Here is a 19,026-nt window from a genome sequence, read left to right on the forward strand (position 1 = left end):
AGAGGGCTTTTTACAGTTTTTCTATTCCCAATTAGCCGTTTAAGTGTACTTATTGAAAGTAGTAATTCTTTCATAGGCCGCCCTTTCTTAGTATTTGACGTTCCTTATATTGCGGTATGAGGCTTCGCAGTAGGTTGCAAACATTCATCACCCATGACTGTCCCCAATTGAGCTCAGAAGCTCAATGTCTATCATGACCTCTCTTTTAGAATGTCCAAGAGCAAGCAAACTATTCCTCCAGGAGAGGGCGCCAACAGACTACTAAAGAGATCATCATTACTCAAAGAAAACCCCAAAAACCAATGCATGATAGGAATAAACAGGTAACTTTCTTTGGAGTGGAAGCGGAGAGATCGCACCAGATGCCAATTCTAGATCTTATCACACCTGTGGTCACTGCAGCAGCAGGTGAATCCACTTTGTCCAAAAGGGATCTATTCCATTCAATTGCAAATGATCTAGATAAGACAGAGAACTGCAGCACGGGGACATAGCCGAGTTGGTCAGGTTGAGTGGTGATGAGTTTGCTATTTGGATGAATAAAGAAAGTCAAAAGTGTGAAAGATAAAAAACAAAAGGAGGAAGTGTGAAAAGTGAATGGGCCAAATTGAGGTGCATATGAAGACGTATGCTTTCTTCCAATTCATTAAATCGGGCTAATATGAATCAGGTGAATTGAGTTCTGCTTTTGGAAACTGGGTTAAGAAGGGGTGCACCGTTCCTGGAGGTACTGCAATACCAGGTCAATGCGTGGAGTGGACAGAGCAAGCTCTTTTTCCATCTCCCTGTTCTAAAAATCCATTTAATATATGGTCCCCAGATAGGGGACGTATCAGATATTAAACTGATAAGAACAGATACTACACTTGATCTTAGCCAAAAGGCCGAGAAGCGATAACCAGAATTGGTTTGGGCCTCGAGTGGCACCCTGGCCTATGCCGGACACATCTTAGGGAGAGAGAGCGAGAGGGAGACAAACCCACGCCTACACAAGACATTTTGTCACCCAAGCCAACCCTTGAAAAGGCTGCTTTGCAGAGCAAAAACAAGAAGAATGGTGCGTTTTGCAGCCGCCGCCCACTGCAATGAATCTGAATAACTCCTCCTTTAGGGCGCAAGCAACTCCCCTCCCCCTTGCAGTCTTTCCAATTCACGATACAAAAAGACGGACAGGACAGGTTGCCTGACTTTCCGTCACTGCCACCCTTTGCCATCCTTACCCGTAGAAAGCCCTTTCATCATCCCCAAACCCTAATCTTTTCCCTTTCCTTCCCAGCCCCCAAACCCTGCCCTCTGTACCTTTCTCACCACCCGCTTCCCTTCTCCTGTCATCCCCCTACCACCCGGGAAAAAAAGAGATTGCCCCCTCCTTCCACTAGCCCACCCTCCCACCCAAAGAACAACTTCTTCTGCGCAGCTTGTTTTCTAGGCAGCAGCGCTATTGTGATGTCATCGGGGGGCATTGTGACAAGCCGCCAGTGTTCCGTCTCTTCATGTTGTGCACAGTTCAAACGGAAAATACATCAACAGGCAGACTACAGAAAAGCTTACTATCAAAGGTTAGAGGGGGGCTTTCTCAGAGGGCTTTTTACAGTTTTTCTATTCCCAATTAGCCGTTTAAGTGTACTTATTGAAAGTAGTAATTCTTTCATAGGCCGCCCTTTCTTAGTATTTGACGTTCCTTATATTGCGGTATGAGGCTTCGCAGTAGGTTGCAAACATTCATCACCCATGACTGTCCCCAATTGAGCTCAGAAGCTCAATGTCTATCATGACCTCTCTTTTAGAATGTCCAAGAGCAAGCAAACTATTCCTCCAGGAGAGGGCGCCAACAGACTACTAAAGAGATCATCATTACTCAAAGAAAACCCCAAAAACCAATGCATGATAGGAATAAACAGGTAACTTTCTTTGGAGTGGAAGCGGAGAGATCGCACCAGATGCCAATTCTAGATCTTATCACACCTGTGGTCACTGCAGCAGCAGGTGAATCCACTTTGTCCAAAAGGGATCTATTCCATTCAATTGCAAATGATCTAGATAAGACAGAGAACTGCAGCACGGGGACATAGCCGAGTTGGTCAGGTTGAGTGGTGATGAGTTTGCTATTTGGATGAATAAAGAAAGTCAAAAGTGTGAAAGATAAAAAACAAAAGGAGGAAGTGTGAAAAGTGAATGGGCCAAATTGAGGTGCATATGAAGACGTATGCTTTCTTCCAATTCATTAAATCGGGCTAATATGAATCAGGTGAATTGAGTTCTGCTTTTGGAAACTGGGTTAAGAAGGGGTGCACCGTTCCTGGAGGTACTGCAATACCAGGTCAATGCGTGGAGTGGACAGAGCAAGCTCTTTTTCCATCTCCCTGTTCTAAAAATCCATTTAATATATGGTCCCCAGATAGGGGACGTATCAGATATTAAACTGATAAGAACAGATACTACACTTGATCTTAGCCAAAAGGCCGAGAAGCGATAACCAGAATTGGTTTGGGCCTCGAGTGGCACCCTGGCCTATGCCGGACACATCTTAGGGAGAGAGAGCGAGAGGGAGACAAACCCACGCCTACACAAGACATTTTGTCACCCAAGCCAACCCTTGAAAAGGCTGCTTTGCAGAGCAAAAACAAGAAGAATGGTGCGTTTTGCAGCCGCCGCCCACTGCAATGAATCTGAATAACTCCTCCTTTAGGGCGCAAGCAACTCCCCTCCCCCTTGCAGTCTTTCCAATTCACGATACAAAAAGACGGACAGGACAGGTTGCCTGACTTTCCGTCACTGCCACCCTTTGCCATCCTTACCCGTAGAAAGCCCTTTCATCATCCCCAAACCCTAATCTTTTCCCTTTCCTTCCCAGCCCCCAAACCCTGCCCTCTGTACCTTTCTCACCACCCGCTTCCCTTCTCCTGTCATCCCCCTACCACCCGGGAAAAAAAGAGATTGCCCCCTCCTTCCACTAGCCCACCCTCCCACCCAAAGAACAACTTCTTCTGCGCAGCTTGTTTTCTAGGCAGCAGCGCTATTGTGATGTCATCGGGGGGCATTGTGACAAGCCGCCAGTGTTCCGTCTCTTCATGTTGTGCACAGTTCAAACGGAAAATACATCAACAGGCAGACTACAGAAAAGCTTACTATCAAAGGTTAGAGGGGGGCTTTCTCAGAGGGCTTTTTACAGTTTTTCTATTCCCAATTAGCCGTTTAAGTGTACTTATTGAAAGTAGTAATTCTTTCATAGGCCGCCCTTTCTTAGTATTTGACGTTCCTTATATTGCGGTATGAGGCTTCGCAGTAGGTTGCAAACATTCATCACCCATGACTGTCCCCAATTGAGCTCAGAAGCTCAATGTCTATCATGACCTCTCTTTTAGAATGTCCAAGAGCAAGCAAACTATTCCTCCAGGAGAGGGCGCCAACAGACTACTAAAGAGATCATCATTACTCAAAGAAAACCCCAAAAACCAATGCATGATAGGAATAAACAGGTAACTTTCTTTGGAGTGGAAGCGGAGAGATCGCACCAGATGCCAATTCTAGATCTTATCACACCTGTGGTCACTGCAGCAGCAGGTGAATCCACTTTGTCCAAAAGGGATCTATTCCATTCAATTGCAAATGATCTAGATAAGACAGAGAACTGCAGCACGGGGACATAGCCGAGTTGGTCAGGTTGAGTGGTGATGAGTTTGCTATTTGGATGAATAAAGAAAGTCAAAAGTGTGAAAGATAAAAAACAAAAGGAGGAAGTGTGAAAAGTGAATGGGCCAAATTGAGGTGCATATGAAGACGTATGCTTTCTTCCAATTCATTAAATCGGGCTAATATGAATCAGGTGAATTGAGTTCTGCTTTTGGAAACTGGGTTAAGAAGGGGTGCACCGTTCCTGGAGGTACTGCAATACCAGGTCAATGCGTGGAGTGGACAGAGCAAGCTCTTTTTCCATCTCCCTGTTCTAAAAATCCATTTAATATATGGTCCCCAGATAGGGGACGTATCAGATATTAAACTGATAAGAACAGATACTACACTTGATCTTAGCCAAAAGGCCGAGAAGCGATAACCAGAATTGGTTTGGGCCTCGAGTGGCACCCTGGCCTATGCCGGACACATCTTAGGGAGAGAGAGCGAGAGGGAGACAAACCCACGCCTACACAAGACATTTTGTCACCCAAGCCAACCCTTGAAAAGGCTGCTTTGCAGAGCAAAAACAAGAAGAATGGTGCGTTTTGCAGCCGCCGCCCACTGCAATGAATCTGAATAACTCCTCCTTTAGGGCGCAAGCAACTCCCCTCCCCCTTGCAGTCTTTCCAATTCACGATACAAAAAGACGGACAGGACAGGTTGCCTGACTTTCCGTCACTGCCACCCTTTGCCATCCTTACCCGTAGAAAGCCCTTTCATCATCCCCAAACCCTAATCTTTTCCCTTTCCTTCCCAGCCCCCAAACCCTGCCCTCTGTACCTTTCTCACCACCCGCTTCCCTTCTCCTGTCATCCCCCTACCACCCGGGAAAAAAAGAGATTGCCCCCTCCTTCCACTAGCCCACCCTCCCACCCAAAGAACAACTTCTTCTGCGCAGCTTGTTTTCTAGGCAGCAGCGCTATTGTGATGTCATCGGGGGGCATTGTGACAAGCCGCCAGTGTTCCGTCTCTTCATGTTGTGCACAGTTCAAACGGAAAATACATCAACAGGCAGACTACAGAAAAGCTTACTATCAAAGGTTAGAGGGGGGCTTTCTCAGAGGGCTTTTTACAGTTTTTCTATTCCCAATTAGCCGTTTAAGTGTACTTATTGAAAGTAGTAATTCTTTCATAGGCCGCCCTTTCTTAGTATTTGACGTTCCTTATATTGCGGTATGAGGCTTCGCAGTAGGTTGCAAACATTCATCACCCATGACTGTCCCCAATTGAGCTCAGAAGCTCAATGTCTATCATGACCTCTCTTTTAGAATGTCCAAGAGCAAGCAAACTATTCCTCCAGGAGAGGGCGCCAACAGACTACTAAAGAGATCATCATTACTCAAAGAAAACCCCAAAAACCAATGCATGATAGGAATAAACAGGTAACTTTCTTTGGAGTGGAAGCGGAGAGATCGCACCAGATGCCAATTCTAGATCTTATCACACCTGTGGTCACTGCAGCAGCAGGTGAATCCACTTTGTCCAAAAGGGATCTATTCCATTCAATTGCAAATGATCTAGATAAGACAGAGAACTGCAGCACGGGGACATAGCCGAGTTGGTCAGGTTGAGTGGTGATGAGTTTGCTATTTGGATGAATAAAGAAAGTCAAAAGTGTGAAAGATAAAAAACAAAAGGAGGAAGTGTGAAAAGTGAATGGGCCAAATTGAGGTGCATATGAAGACGTATGCTTTCTTCCAATTCATTAAATCGGGCTAATATGAATCAGGTGAATTGAGTTCTGCTTTTGGAAACTGGGTTAAGAAGGGGTGCACCGTTCCTGGAGGTACTGCAATACCAGGTCAATGCGTGGAGTGGACAGAGCAAGCTCTTTTTCCATCTCCCTGTTCTAAAAATCCATTTAATATATGGTCCCCAGATAGGGGACGTATCAGATATTAAACTGATAAGAACAGATACTACACTTGATCTTAGCCAAAAGGCCGAGAAGCGATAACCAGAATTGGTTTGGGCCTCGAGTGGCACCCTGGCCTATGCCGGACACATCTTAGGGAGAGAGAGCGAGAGGGAGACAAACCCACGCCTACACAAGACATTTTGTCACCCAAGCCAACCCTTGAAAAGGCTGCTTTGCAGAGCAAAAACAAGAAGAATGGTGCGTTTTGCAGCCGCCGCCCACTGCAATGAATCTGAATAACTCCTCCTTTAGGGCGCAAGCAACTCCCCTCCCCCTTGCAGTCTTTCCAATTCACGATACAAAAAGACGGACAGGACAGGTTGCCTGACTTTCCGTCACTGCCACCCTTTGCCATCCTTACCCGTAGAAAGCCCTTTCATCATCCCCAAACCCTAATCTTTTCCCTTTCCTTCCCAGCCCCCAAACCCTGCCCTCTGTACCTTTCTCACCACCCGCTTCCCTTCTCCTGTCATCCCCCTACCACCCGGGAAAAAAAGAGATTGCCCCCTCCTTCCACTAGCCCACCCTCCCACCCAAAGAACAACTTCTTCTGCGCAGCTTGTTTTCTAGGCAGCAGCGCTATTGTGATGTCATCGGGGGGCATTGTGACAAGCCGCCAGTGTTCCGTCTCTTCATGTTGTGCACAGTTCAAACGGAAAATACATCAACAGGCAGACTACAGAAAAGCTTACTATCAAAGGTTAGAGGGGGGCTTTCTCAGAGGGCTTTTTACAGTTTTTCTATTCCCAATTAGCCGTTTAAGTGTACTTATTGAAAGTAGTAATTCTTTCATAGGCCGCCCTTTCTTAGTATTTGACGTTCCTTATATTGCGGTATGAGGCTTCGCAGTAGGTTGCAAACATTCATCACCCATGACTGTCCCCAATTGAGCTCAGAAGCTCAATGTCTATCATGACCTCTCTTTTAGAATGTCCAAGAGCAAGCAAACTATTCCTCCAGGAGAGGGCGCCAACAGACTACTAAAGAGATCATCATTACTCAAAGAAAACCCCAAAAACCAATGCATGATAGGAATAAACAGGTAACTTTCTTTGGAGTGGAAGCGGAGAGATCGCACCAGATGCCAATTCTAGATCTTATCACACCTGTGGTCACTGCAGCAGCAGGTGAATCCACTTTGTCCAAAAGGGATCTATTCCATTCAATTGCAAATGATCTAGATAAGACAGAGAACTGCAGCACGGGGACATAGCCGAGTTGGTCAGGTTGAGTGGTGATGAGTTTGCTATTTGGATGAATAAAGAAAGTCAAAAGTGTGAAAGATAAAAAACAAAAGGAGGAAGTGTGAAAAGTGAATGGGCCAAATTGAGGTGCATATGAAGACGTATGCTTTCTTCCAATTCATTAAATCGGGCTAATATGAATCAGGTGAATTGAGTTCTGCTTTTGGAAACTGGGTTAAGAAGGGGTGCACCGTTCCTGGAGGTACTGCAATACCAGGTCAATGCGTGGAGTGGACAGAGCAAGCTCTTTTTCCATCTCCCTGTTCTAAAAATCCATTTAATATATGGTCCCCAGATAGGGGACGTATCAGATATTAAACTGATAAGAACAGATACTACACTTGATCTTAGCCAAAAGGCCGAGAAGCGATAACCAGAATTGGTTTGGGCCTCGAGTGGCACCCTGGCCTATGCCGGACACATCTTAGGGAGAGAGAGCGAGAGGGAGACAAACCCACGCCTACACAAGACATTTTGTCACCCAAGCCAACCCTTGAAAAGGCTGCTTTGCAGAGCAAAAACAAGAAGAATGGTGCGTTTTGCAGCCGCCGCCCACTGCAATGAATCTGAATAACTCCTCCTTTAGGGCGCAAGCAACTCCCCTCCCCCTTGCAGTCTTTCCAATTCACGATACAAAAAGACGGACAGGACAGGTTGCCTGACTTTCCGTCACTGCCACCCTTTGCCATCCTTACCCGTAGAAAGCCCTTTCATCATCCCCAAACCCTAATCTTTTCCCTTTCCTTCCCAGCCCCCAAACCCTGCCCTCTGTACCTTTCTCACCACCCGCTTCCCTTCTCCTGTCATCCCCCTACCACCCGGGAAAAAAAGAGATTGCCCCCTCCTTCCACTAGCCCACCCTCCCACCCAAAGAACAACTTCTTCTGCGCAGCTTGTTTTCTAGGCAGCAGCGCTATTGTGATGTCATCGGGGGGCATTGTGACAAGCCGCCAGTGTTCCGTCTCTTCATGTTGTGCACAGTTCAAACGGAAAATACATCAACAGGCAGACTACAGAAAAGCTTACTATCAAAGGTTAGAGGGGGGCTTTCTCAGAGGGCTTTTTACAGTTTTTCTATTCCCAATTAGCCGTTTAAGTGTACTTATTGAAAGTAGTAATTCTTTCATAGGCCGCCCTTTCTTAGTATTTGACGTTCCTTATATTGCGGTATGAGGCTTCGCAGTAGGTTGCAAACATTCATCACCCATGACTGTCCCCAATTGAGCTCAGAAGCTCAATGTCTATCATGACCTCTCTTTTAGAATGTCCAAGAGCAAGCAAACTATTCCTCCAGGAGAGGGCGCCAACAGACTACTAAAGAGATCATCATTACTCAAAGAAAACCCCAAAAACCAATGCATGATAGGAATAAACAGGTAACTTTCTTTGGAGTGGAAGCGGAGAGATCGCACCAGATGCCAATTCTAGATCTTATCACACCTGTGGTCACTGCAGCAGCAGGTGAATCCACTTTGTCCAAAAGGGATCTATTCCATTCAATTGCAAATGATCTAGATAAGACAGAGAACTGCAGCACGGGGACATAGCCGAGTTGGTCAGGTTGAGTGGTGATGAGTTTGCTATTTGGATGAATAAAGAAAGTCAAAAGTGTGAAAGATAAAAAACAAAAGGAGGAAGTGTGAAAAGTGAATGGGCCAAATTGAGGTGCATATGAAGACGTATGCTTTCTTCCAATTCATTAAATCGGGCTAATATGAATCAGGTGAATTGAGTTCTGCTTTTGGAAACTGGGTTAAGAAGGGGTGCACCGTTCCTGGAGGTACTGCAATACCAGGTCAATGCGTGGAGTGGACAGAGCAAGCTCTTTTTCCATCTCCCTGTTCTAAAAATCCATTTAATATATGGTCCCCAGATAGGGGACGTATCAGATATTAAACTGATAAGAACAGATACTACACTTGATCTTAGCCAAAAGGCCGAGAAGCGATAACCAGAATTGGTTTGGGCCTCGAGTGGCACCCTGGCCTATGCCGGACACATCTTAGGGAGAGAGAGCGAGAGGGAGACAAACCCACGCCTACACAAGACATTTTGTCACCCAAGCCAACCCTTGAAAAGGCTGCTTTGCAGAGCAAAAACAAGAAGAATGGTGCGTTTTGCAGCCGCCGCCCACTGCAATGAATCTGAATAACTCCTCCTTTAGGGCGCAAGCAACTCCCCTCCCCCTTGCAGTCTTTCCAATTCACGATACAAAAAGACGGACAGGACAGGTTGCCTGACTTTCCGTCACTGCCACCCTTTGCCATCCTTACCCGTAGAAAGCCCTTTCATCATCCCCAAACCCTAATCTTTTCCCTTTCCTTCCCAGCCCCCAAACCCTGCCCTCTGTACCTTTCTCACCACCCGCTTCCCTTCTCCTGTCATCCCCCTACCACCCGGGAAAAAAAGAGATTGCCCCCTCCTTCCACTAGCCCACCCTCCCACCCAAAGAACAACTTCTTCTGCGCAGCTTGTTTTCTAGGCAGCAGCACTATTGTGATGTCATCGGGGGGCATTGTGACAAGCCGCCAGTGTTCCGTCTCTTCATGTTGTGCACAGTTCAAACGGAAAATACATCAACAGGCAGACTACAGAAAAGCTTACTATCAAAGGTTAGAGGGGGGCTTTCTCAGAGGGCTTTTTACAGTTTTTCTATTCCCAATTAGCCGTTTAAGTGTACTTATTGAAAGTAGTAATTCTTTCATAGGCCGCCCTTTCTTAGTATTTGACGTTCCTTATATTGCGGTATGAGGCTTCGCAGTAGGTTGCAAACATTCATCACCCATGACTGTCCCCAATTGAGCTCAGAAGCTCAATGTCTATCATGACCTCTCTTTTAGAATGTCCAAGAGCAAGCAAACTATTCCTCCAGGAGAGGGCGCCAACAGACTACTAAAGAGATCATCATTACTCAAAGAAAACCCCAAAAACCAATGCATGATAGGAATAAACAGGTAACTTTCTTTGGAGTGGAAGCGGAGAGATCGCACCAGATGCCAATTCTAGATCTTATCACACCTGTGGTCACTGCAGCAGCAGGTGAATCCACTTTGTCCAAAAGGGATCTATTCCATTCAATTGCAAATGATCTAGATAAGACAGAGAACTGCAGCACGGGGACATAGCCGAGTTGGTCAGGTTGAGTGGTGATGAGTTTGCTATTTGGATGAATAAAGAAAGTCAAAAGTGTGAAAGATAAAAAACAAAAGGAGGAAGTGTGAAAAGTGAATGGGCCAAATTGAGGTGCATATGAAGACGTATGCTTTCTTCCAATTCATTAAATCGGGCTAATATGAATCAGGTGAATTGAGTTCTGCTTTTGGAAACTGGGTTAAGAAGGGGTGCACCGTTCCTGGAGGTACTGCAATACCAGGTCAATGCGTGGAGTGGACAGAGCAAGCTCTTTTTCCATCTCCCTGTTCTAAAAATCCATTTAATATATGGTCCCCAGATAGGGGACGTATCAGATATTAAACTGATAAGAACAGATACTACACTTGATCTTAGCCAAAAGGCCGAGAAGCGATAACCAGAATTGGTTTGGGCCTCGAGTGGCACCCTGGCCTATGCCGGACACATCTTAGGGAGAGAGAGCGAGAGGGAGACAAACCCACGCCTACACAAGACATTTTGTCACCCAAGCCAACCCTTGAAAAGGCTGCTTTGCAGAGCAAAAACAAGAAGAATGGTGCGTTTTGCAGCCGCCGCCCACTGCAATGAATCTGAATAACTCCTCCTTTAGGGCGCAAGCAACTCCCCTCCCCCTTGCAGTCTTTCCAATTCACGATACAAAAAGACGGACAGGACAGGTTGTCTGACTTTCCGTCACTGCCACCCTTTGCCATCCTTACCCGTAGAAAGCCCTTTCATCATCCCCAAACCCTAATCTTTTCCCTTTCCTTCCCAGCCCCCAAACCCTGCCCTCTGTACCTTTCTCACCACCCGCTTCCCTTCTCCTGTCATCCCCCTACCACCCGGGAAAAAAAGAGATTGCCCCCTCCTTCCACTAGCCCACCCTCCCACCCAAAGAACAACTTCTTCTGCGCAGCTTGTTTTCTAGGCAGCAGCGCTATTGTGATGTCATCGGGGGGCATTGTGACAAGCCGCCAGTGTTCCGTCTCTTCATGTTGTGCACAGTTCAAACGGAAAATACATCAACAGGCAGACTACAGAAAAGCTTACTATCAAAGGTTAGAGGGGGGCTTTCTCAGAGGGCTTTTTACAGTTTTTCTATTCCCAATTAGCCGTTTAAGTGTACTTATTGAAAGTAGTAATTCTTTCATAGGCCGCCCTTTCTTAGTATTTGACGTTCCTTATATTGCGGTATGAGGCTTCGCAGTAGGTTGCAAACATTCATCACCCATGACTGTCCCCAATTGAGCTCAGAAGCTCAATGTCTATCATGACCTCTCTTTTAGAATGTCCAAGAGCAAGCAAACTATTCCTCCAGGAGAGGGCGCCAACAGACTACTAAAGAGATCATCATTACTCAAAGAAAACCCCAAAAACCAATGCATGATAGGAATAAACAGGTAACTTTCTTTGGAGTGGAAGCGGAGAGATCGCACCAGATGCCAATTCTAGATCTTATCACACCTGTGGTCACTGCAGCAGCAGGTGAATCCACTTTGTCCAAAAGGGATCTATTCCATTCAATTGCAAATGATCTAGATAAGACAGAGAACTGCAGCACGGGGACATAGCCGAGTTGGTCAGGTTGAGTGGTGATGAGTTTGCTATTTGGATGAATAAAGAAAGTCAAAAGTGTGAAAGATAAAAAACAAAAGGAGGAAGTGTGAAAAGTGAATGGGCCAAATTGAGGTGCATATGAAGACGTATGCTTTCTTCCAATTCATTAAATCGGGCTAATATGAATCAGGTGAATTGAGTTCTGCTTTTGGAAACTGGGTTAAGAAGGGGTGCACCGTTCCTGGAGGTACTGCAATACCAGGTCAATGCGTGGAGTGGACAGAGCAAGCTCTTTTTCCATCTCCCTGTTCTAAAAATCCATTTAATATATGGTCCCCAGATAGGGGACGTATCAGATATTAAACTGATAAGAACAGATACTACACTTGATCTTAGCCAAAAGGCCGAGAAGCGATAACCAGAATTGGTTTGGGCCTCGAGTGGCACCCTGGCCTATGCCGGACACATCTTAGGGAGAGAGAGCGAGAGGGAGACAAACCCACGCCTACACAAGACATTTTGTCACCCAAGCCAACCCTTGAAAAGGCTGCTTTGCAGAGCAAAAACAAGAAGAATGGTGCGTTTTGCAGCCGCCGCCCACTGCAATGAATCTGAATAACTCCTCCTTTAGGGCGCAAGCAACTCCCCTCCCCCTTGCAGTCTTTCCAATTCACGATACAAAAAGACGGACAGGACAGGTTGCCTGACTTTCCGTCACTGCCACCCTTTGCCATCCTTACCCGTAGAAAGCCCTTTCATCATCCCCAAACCCTAATCTTTTCCCTTTCCTTCCCAGCCCCCAAACCCTGCCCTCTGTACCTTTCTCACCACCCGCTTCCCTTCTCCTGTCATCCCCCTACCACCCGGGAAAAAAAGAGATTGCCCCCTCCTTCCACTAGCCCACCCTCCCACCCAAAGAACAACTTCTTCTGCGCAGCTTGTTTTCTAGGCAGCAGCGCTATTGTGATGTCATCGGGGGGCATTGTGACAAGCCGCCAGTGTTCCGTCTCTTCATGTTGTGCACAGTTCAAACGGAAAATACATCAACAGGCAGACTACAGAAAAGCTTACTATCAAAGGTTAGAGGGGGGCTTTCTCAGAGGGCTTTTTACAGTTTTTCTATTCCCAATTAGCCGTTTAAGTGTACTTATTGAAAGTAGTAATTCTTTCATAGGCCGCCCTTTCTTAGTATTTGACGTTCCTTATATTGCGGTATGAGGCTTCGCAGTAGGTTGCAAACATTCATCACCCATGACTGTCCCCAATTGAGCTCAGAAGCTCAATGTCTATCATGACCTCTCTTTTAGAATGTCCAAGAGCAAGCAAACTATTCCTCCAGGAGAGGGCGCCAACAGACTACTAAAGAGATCATCATTACTCAAAGAAAACCCCAAAAACCAATGCATGATAGGAATAAACAGGTAACTTTCTTTGGAGTGGAAGCGGAGAGATCGCACCAGATGCCAATTCTAGATCTTATCACACCTGTGGTCACTGCAGCAGCAGGTGAATCCACTTTGTCCAAAAGGGATCTATTCCATTCAATTGCAAATGATCTAGATAAGACAGAGAACTGCAGCACGGGGACATAGCCGAGTTGGTCAGGTTGAGTGGTGATGAGTTTGCTATTTGGATGAATAAAGAAAGTCAAAAGTGTGAAAGATAAAAAACAAAAGGAGGAAGTGTGAAAAGTGAATGGGCCAAATTGAGGTGCATATGAAGACGTATGCTTTCTTCCAATTCATTAAATCGGGCTAATATGAATCAGGTGAATTGAGTTCTGCTTTTGGAAACTGGGTTAAGAAGGGGTGCACCGTTCCTGGAGGTACTGCAATACCAGGTCAATGCGTGGAGTGGACAAAGCAAGCTCTTTTTCCATCTCCCTGTTCTAAAAATCCATTTAATATATGGTCCCCAGATAGGGGACGTATCAGATATTAAACTGATAAGAACAGATACTACACTTGATCTTAGCCAAAAGGCCGAGAAGCGATAACCAGAATTGGTTTGGGCCTCGAGTGGCACCCTGGCCTATGCCGGACACATCTTAGGGAGAGAGAGCGAGAGGGAGACAAACCCACGCCTACACAAGACATTTTGTCACCCAAGCCAACCCTTGAAAAGGCTGCTTTGCAGAGCAAAAACAAGAAGAATGGTGCGTTTTGCAGCCGCCGCCCACTGCAATGAATCTGAATAACTCCTCCTTTAGGGCGCAAGCAACTCCCCTCCCCCTTGCAGTCTTTCCAATTCACGATACAAAAAGACGGACAGGACAGGTTGCCTGACTTTCCGTCACTGCCACCCTTTGCCATCCTTACCCGTAGAAAGCCCTTTCATCATCCCCAAACCCTAATCTTTTCCCTTTCCTTCCCAGCCCCCAAACCCTGCCCTCTGTACCTTTCTCACCACCCGCTTCCCTTCTCCTGTCATCCCCCTACCACCCGGGAAAAAAAGAGATTGCCCCCTCCTTCCACTAGCCCACCCTCCCACCCAAAGAACAACTTCTTCTGCGCAGCTTGTTTTCTAGGCAGCAGCGCTATTGTGATGTCATCGGGGGGCATTGTGACAAGCCGCCAGTGTTCCGTCTCTTCATGTTGTGCACAGTTCAAACGGAAAATACATCAACAGGCAGACTACAGAAAAGCTTACTATCAAAGGTTAGAGGGGGGCTTTCTCAGAGGGCTTTTTACAGTTTTTCTATTCCCAATTAGCCGTTTAAGTGTACTTATTGAAAGTAGTAATTCTTTCATAGGCCGCCCTTTCTTAGTATTTGACGTTCCTTATATTGCGGTATGAGGCTTCGCAGTAGGTTGCAAACATTCATCACCCATGACTGTCCCCAATTGAGCTCAGAAGCTCAATGTCTATCATGACCTCTCTTTTAGAATGTCCAAGAGCAAGCAAACTATTCCTCCAGGAGAGGGCGCCAACAGACTACTAAAGAGATCATCATTACTCAAAGAAAACCCCAAAAACCAATGCATGATAGGAATAAACAGGTAACTTTCTTTGGAGTGGAAGCGGAGAGATCGCACCAGATGCCAATTCTAGATCTTATCACACCTGTGGTCACTGCAGCAGCAGGTGAATCCACTTTGTCCAAAAGGGATCTATTCCATTCAATTGCAAATGATCTAGATAAGACAGAGAACTGCAGCACGGGGACATAGCCGAGTTGGTCAGGTTGAGTGGTGATGAGTTTGCTATTTGGATGAATAAAGAAAGTCAAAAGTGTGAAAGATAAAAAACAAAAGGAGGAAGTGTGAAAAGTGAATGGGCCAAATTGAGGTGCATATGAAGACGTATGCTTTCTTCCAATTCATTAAATCGGGCTAATATGAATCAGGTGAATTGAGTTCTGCTTTTGGAAACTGGGTTAAGAAGGGGTGCACCGTTCCTGGAGGTACTGCAATACCAGGTCAATGCGTGGAGTGGACAGAGCAAGCTCTTTTTCCATCTCCCTGTTCTAAAAATCCATTTAATATATGGTCCCCAGATAGGGGACGTATCAGATATTAAACTGATAAGAACAGATACTACACTTGATCTTAGCCAAAAGGCCGAGAAGCGATAACCAGAATTGGTTTGGGCCTCGAGTGGCACCCTGGCCTATGCCGGACACATCTTAGGGAGAGAGAGCGAGAGGGAGACAAACCCACGCCTACACAAGACATTTTGTCACCCAAGCCAACCCTTGAAAAGGCTGCTTTGCAGAGCAAAAACAAGAAGAATGGTGCGTTTTGCAGCCGCCGCCCACTGCAATGAATCTGAATAACTCCTCCTTTAGGGCGCAAGCAACTCCCCTCCCCCTTGCAGTCTTTCCAATTCACGATACAAAAAGACGGACAGGACAGGTTGCCTGACTTTCCGTCACTGCCACCCTTTGCCATCCTTACCCGTAGAAAGCCCTTTCATCATCCCCAAACCCTAATCTTTTCCCTTTCCTTCCCAGCCCCCAAACCCTGCCCTCTGTACCTTTCTCACCACCCGCTTCCCTTCTCCTGTCATCCCCCTACCACCCGGGAAAAAAAGAGATTGCCCCCTCCTTCCACTAGCCCACCCTCCCACCCAAAGAACAACTTCTTCTGCGCAGCTTGTTTTCTAGGCAGCAGCGCTATTGTGATGTCATCGGGGGGCATTGTGACAAGCCGCCAGTGTTCCGTCTCTTCATGTTGTGCACAGTTCAAACGGAAAATACATCAACAGGCAGACTACAGAAAAGCTTACTATCAAAGGTTAGAGGGGGGCTTTCTCAGAGGGCTTTTTACAGTTTTTCTATTCCCAATTAGCCGTTTAAGTGTACTTATTGAAAGTAGTAATTCTTTCATAGGCCGCCCTTTCTTAGTATTTGACGTTCCTTATATTGCGGTATGAGGCTTCGCAGTAGGTTGCAAACATTCATCACCCATGACTGTCCCCAATTGAGCTCAGAAGCTCAATGTCTATCATGACCTCTCTTTTAGAATGTCCAAGAGCAAGCAAACTATTCCTCCAGGAGAGGGCGCCAACAGACTACTAAAGAGATCATCATTACTCAAAGAAAACCCCAAAAACCAATGCATGATAGGAATAAACAGGTAACTTTCTTTGGAGTGGAAGCGGAGAGATCGCACCAGATGCCAATTCTAGATCTTATCACACCTGTGGTCACTGCAGCAGCAGGTGAATCCACTTTGTCCAAAAGGGATCTATTCCATTCAATTGCAAATGATCTAGATAAGACAGAGAACTGCAGCACGGGGACATAGCCGAGTTGGTCAGGTTGAGTGGTGATGAGTTTGCTATTTGGATGAATAAAGAAAGTCAAAAGTGTGAAAGATAAAAAACAAAAGGAGGAAGTGTGAAAAGTGAATGGGCCAAATTGAGGTGCATATGAAGACGTATGCTTTCTTCCAATTCATTAAATCGGGCTAATATGAATCAGGTGAATTGAGTTCTGCTTTTGGAAACTGGGTTAAGAAGGGGTGCACCGTTCCTGGAGGTACTGCAATACCAGGTCAATGCGTGGAGTGGACAGAGCAAGCTCTTTTTCCATCTCCCTGTTCTAAAAATCCATTTAATATATGGTCCCCAGATAGGGGACGTATCAGATATTAAACTGATAAGAACAGATACTACACTTGATCTTAGCCAAAAGGCCGAGAAGCGATAACCAGAATTGGTTTGGGCCTCGAGTGGCACCCTGGCCTATGCCGGACACATCTTAGGGAGAGAGAGCGAGAGGGAGACAAACCCACGCCTACACAAGACATTTTGTCACCCAAGCCAACCCTTGAAAAGGCTGCTTTGCAGAGCAAAAACAAGAAGAATGGTGCGTTTTGCAGCCGCCGCCCACTGCAATGAATCTGAATAACTCCTCCTTTAGGGCGCAAGCAACTCCCCTCCCCCTTGCAGTCTTTCCAATTCACGATACAAAAAGACGGACAGGACAGGTTGCCTGACTTTCCGTCACTGCCACCCTTTGCCATCCTTACCCGTAGAAAGCCCTTTCATCATCCCCAAACCCTAATCTTTTCCCTTTCCTTCCCAGCCCCCAAACCCTGCCCTCTGTACCTTTCTCACCACCCGCTTCCCTTCTCCTGTCATCCCCCTACCACCCGGGAAAAAAAGAGATTGCCCCCTCCTTCCACTAGCCCACCCTCCCACCCAAAGAACAACTTCTTCTGCGCAGCTTGTTTTCTAGGCAGCAGCGCTATTGTGATGTCATCGGGGGGCATTGTGACAAGCCGCCAGTGTTCCGTCTCTTCATGTTGTGCACAGTTCAAACGGAAAATACATCAACAGGCAGACTACAGAAAAGCTTACTATCAAAGGTTAGAGGGGGGCTTTCTCAGAGGGCTTTTTACAGTTTTTCTATTCCCAATTAGCCGTTTAAGTGTACTTATTGAAAGTAGTAATTCTTTCATAGGCCGCCCTTTCTTAGTATTTGACGTTCCTTATATTGCGGTATGAGGCTTCGCAGTAGGTTGCAAACATTCATCACCCATGACTGTCCCCAATTGAGCTCAGAAGCTCAATGTCTATCATGACCTCTCTTTTAGAATGTCCAAGAGCAAGCAAACTATTCCTCCAGGAGAGGGCGCCAACAGACTACTAAAGAGATCATCATTACTCAAAGAAAACCCCAAAAACCAATGCATGATAGGAATAAACAGGTAACTTTCTTTGGAGTGGAAGCGGAGAGATCGCACCAGATGCCAATTCTAGATCTTATCACACCTGTGGTCACTGCAGCAGCAGGTGAATCCACTTTGTCCAAAAGGGATCTATTCCATTCAATTGCAAATGATCTAGATAAGACAGAGAACTGCAGCACGGGGACATAGCCGAGTTGGTCAGGTTGAGTGGTGATGAGTTTGCTATTTGGATGAATAAAGAAAGTCAAAAGTGTGAAAGATAAAAAACAAAAGGAGGAAGTGTGAAAAGTGAATGGGCCAAATTGAGGTGCATATGAAGACGTATGCTTTCTTCCAATTCATTAAATCGGGCTAATATGAATCAGGTGAATTGAGTTCTGCTTTTGGAAACTGGGTTAAGAAGGGGTGCACCGTTCCTGGAGGTACTGCAATACCAGGTCAATGCGTGGAGTGGACAGAGCAAGCTCTTTTTCCATCTCCCTGTTCTAAAAATCCATTTAATATATGGTCCCCAGATAGGGGACGTATCAGATATTAAACTGATAAGAACAGATACTACACTTGATCTTAGCCAAAAGGCCGAGAAGCGATAACCAGAATTGGTTTGGGCCTCCGAGTGGCACCCTGGCCTATGCCGGACACATCTTAGGGAGAGAGAGCGAGAGGGAGACAAACCCACGCCTACACAAGACATTTTGTCACCCAAGCCAACCCTTGAAAAGGCTGCTTTGCAGAGCAAAAACAAGAAGAATGGTGCGTTTTGCAGCCGCCGCCCACTGCAATGAATCTGAATAACTCCTCCTTTAGGGCGCAAGCAACTCCCCTCCCCCTTGCAGTCTTTCCAATTCACGATACAAAAAGACGGACAGGACAGGTTGCCTGACTTTCCGTCACTGCCACCCTTTGCCATCCTTACCCGTAGAAAGCCCTTTCATCATCCCCAAACCCTAATCTTTTCCCTTTCCTTCCCAGCCCCCAAACCCTGCCCTCTGTACCTTTCTCACCACCCCGCTTCCCTTCTCCTGTCATCCCCCTACCACCCGGGAAAAAAAGAGATTGCCCCCTCCTTCCACTAGCCCACCCTCCCACCCAAAGAACAACTTCTTCTGCGCAGCTTGTTTTCTAGGCAGCAGCGCTATTGTGATGTCATCGGGGGGCATTGTGACAAGCCGCCAGTGTTCCGTCTCTTCATGTTGTGCACAGTTCAAACGGAAAATACATCAACAGGCAGACTACAGAAAAGCTTACTATCAAAGGTTAGAGGGGGGCTTTCTCAGAGGGCTTTTTACAGTTTTTCTATTCCCAATTAGCCGTTTAAGTGTACTTATTGAAAGTAGTAATTCTTTCATAGGCCGCCCTTTCT

The 19,026-nt window shown here is 46.2% G+C and overlaps 12 non-coding genes across 12 annotated transcripts; all 12 read right to left on the reverse strand.

Moving 5' to 3' along the window:
- Positions 1-705: 705 nt before the first annotated feature.
- LOC142271834 (U2 spliceosomal RNA) lies at positions 706-896 on the reverse strand. Its single transcript, XR_012736822.1, has one exon. It is a non-coding gene; the product is annotated as a U2 spliceosomal RNA (small nuclear RNA).
- Positions 897-2,283: 1,387 nt separating this feature from the next.
- On the reverse strand, positions 2,284-2,474 carry LOC142271835 (U2 spliceosomal RNA). The gene has a single exon (XR_012736823.1). It is a non-coding gene; the product is annotated as a U2 spliceosomal RNA (small nuclear RNA).
- Positions 2,475-3,861: 1,387 nt separating this feature from the next.
- On the reverse strand, positions 3,862-4,052 carry LOC142271836 (U2 spliceosomal RNA). The gene has a single exon (XR_012736824.1). It is a non-coding gene; the product is annotated as a U2 spliceosomal RNA (small nuclear RNA).
- A 1,387-nt stretch (positions 4,053-5,439) lies between these two features.
- LOC142271837 (U2 spliceosomal RNA) lies at positions 5,440-5,630 on the reverse strand. The gene has a single exon (XR_012736825.1). It is a non-coding gene; the product is annotated as a U2 spliceosomal RNA (small nuclear RNA).
- A 1,387-nt stretch (positions 5,631-7,017) lies between these two features.
- On the reverse strand, positions 7,018-7,208 carry LOC142271839 (U2 spliceosomal RNA). The gene has a single exon (XR_012736826.1). It is a non-coding gene; the product is annotated as a U2 spliceosomal RNA (small nuclear RNA).
- A 1,387-nt stretch (positions 7,209-8,595) lies between these two features.
- LOC142271840 (U2 spliceosomal RNA) lies at positions 8,596-8,786 on the reverse strand. Its single transcript, XR_012736827.1, has one exon. It is a non-coding gene; the product is annotated as a U2 spliceosomal RNA (small nuclear RNA).
- A 1,387-nt stretch (positions 8,787-10,173) lies between these two features.
- LOC142271842 (U2 spliceosomal RNA) lies at positions 10,174-10,364 on the reverse strand. Its single transcript, XR_012736829.1, has one exon. It is a non-coding gene; the product is annotated as a U2 spliceosomal RNA (small nuclear RNA).
- Positions 10,365-11,751: 1,387 nt separating this feature from the next.
- On the reverse strand, positions 11,752-11,942 carry LOC142271843 (U2 spliceosomal RNA). Its single transcript, XR_012736830.1, has one exon. It is a non-coding gene; the product is annotated as a U2 spliceosomal RNA (small nuclear RNA).
- A 1,387-nt stretch (positions 11,943-13,329) lies between these two features.
- LOC142271864 (U2 spliceosomal RNA) lies at positions 13,330-13,520 on the reverse strand. Its single transcript, XR_012736849.1, has one exon. It is a non-coding gene; the product is annotated as a U2 spliceosomal RNA (small nuclear RNA).
- Positions 13,521-14,907: 1,387 nt separating this feature from the next.
- Positions 14,908-15,098, reverse strand: LOC142271844 (U2 spliceosomal RNA). The gene has a single exon (XR_012736831.1). It is a non-coding gene; the product is annotated as a U2 spliceosomal RNA (small nuclear RNA).
- A 1,387-nt stretch (positions 15,099-16,485) lies between these two features.
- On the reverse strand, positions 16,486-16,676 carry LOC142271845 (U2 spliceosomal RNA). The gene has a single exon (XR_012736832.1). It is a non-coding gene; the product is annotated as a U2 spliceosomal RNA (small nuclear RNA).
- Positions 16,677-18,063: 1,387 nt separating this feature from the next.
- Positions 18,064-18,254, reverse strand: LOC142271846 (U2 spliceosomal RNA). Its single transcript, XR_012736833.1, has one exon. It is a non-coding gene; the product is annotated as a U2 spliceosomal RNA (small nuclear RNA).
- Positions 18,255-19,026: the final 772 nt, after the last annotated feature.

Source organism: Anomaloglossus baeobatrachus, unplaced genomic scaffold (genome assembly GCF_048569485.1).
Source record: "Anomaloglossus baeobatrachus isolate aAnoBae1 unplaced genomic scaffold, aAnoBae1.hap1 Scaffold_3393, whole genome shotgun sequence".
NCBI classification, from domain to species: Eukaryota; Metazoa; Chordata; class Amphibia; order Anura; family Aromobatidae; genus Anomaloglossus; species Anomaloglossus baeobatrachus.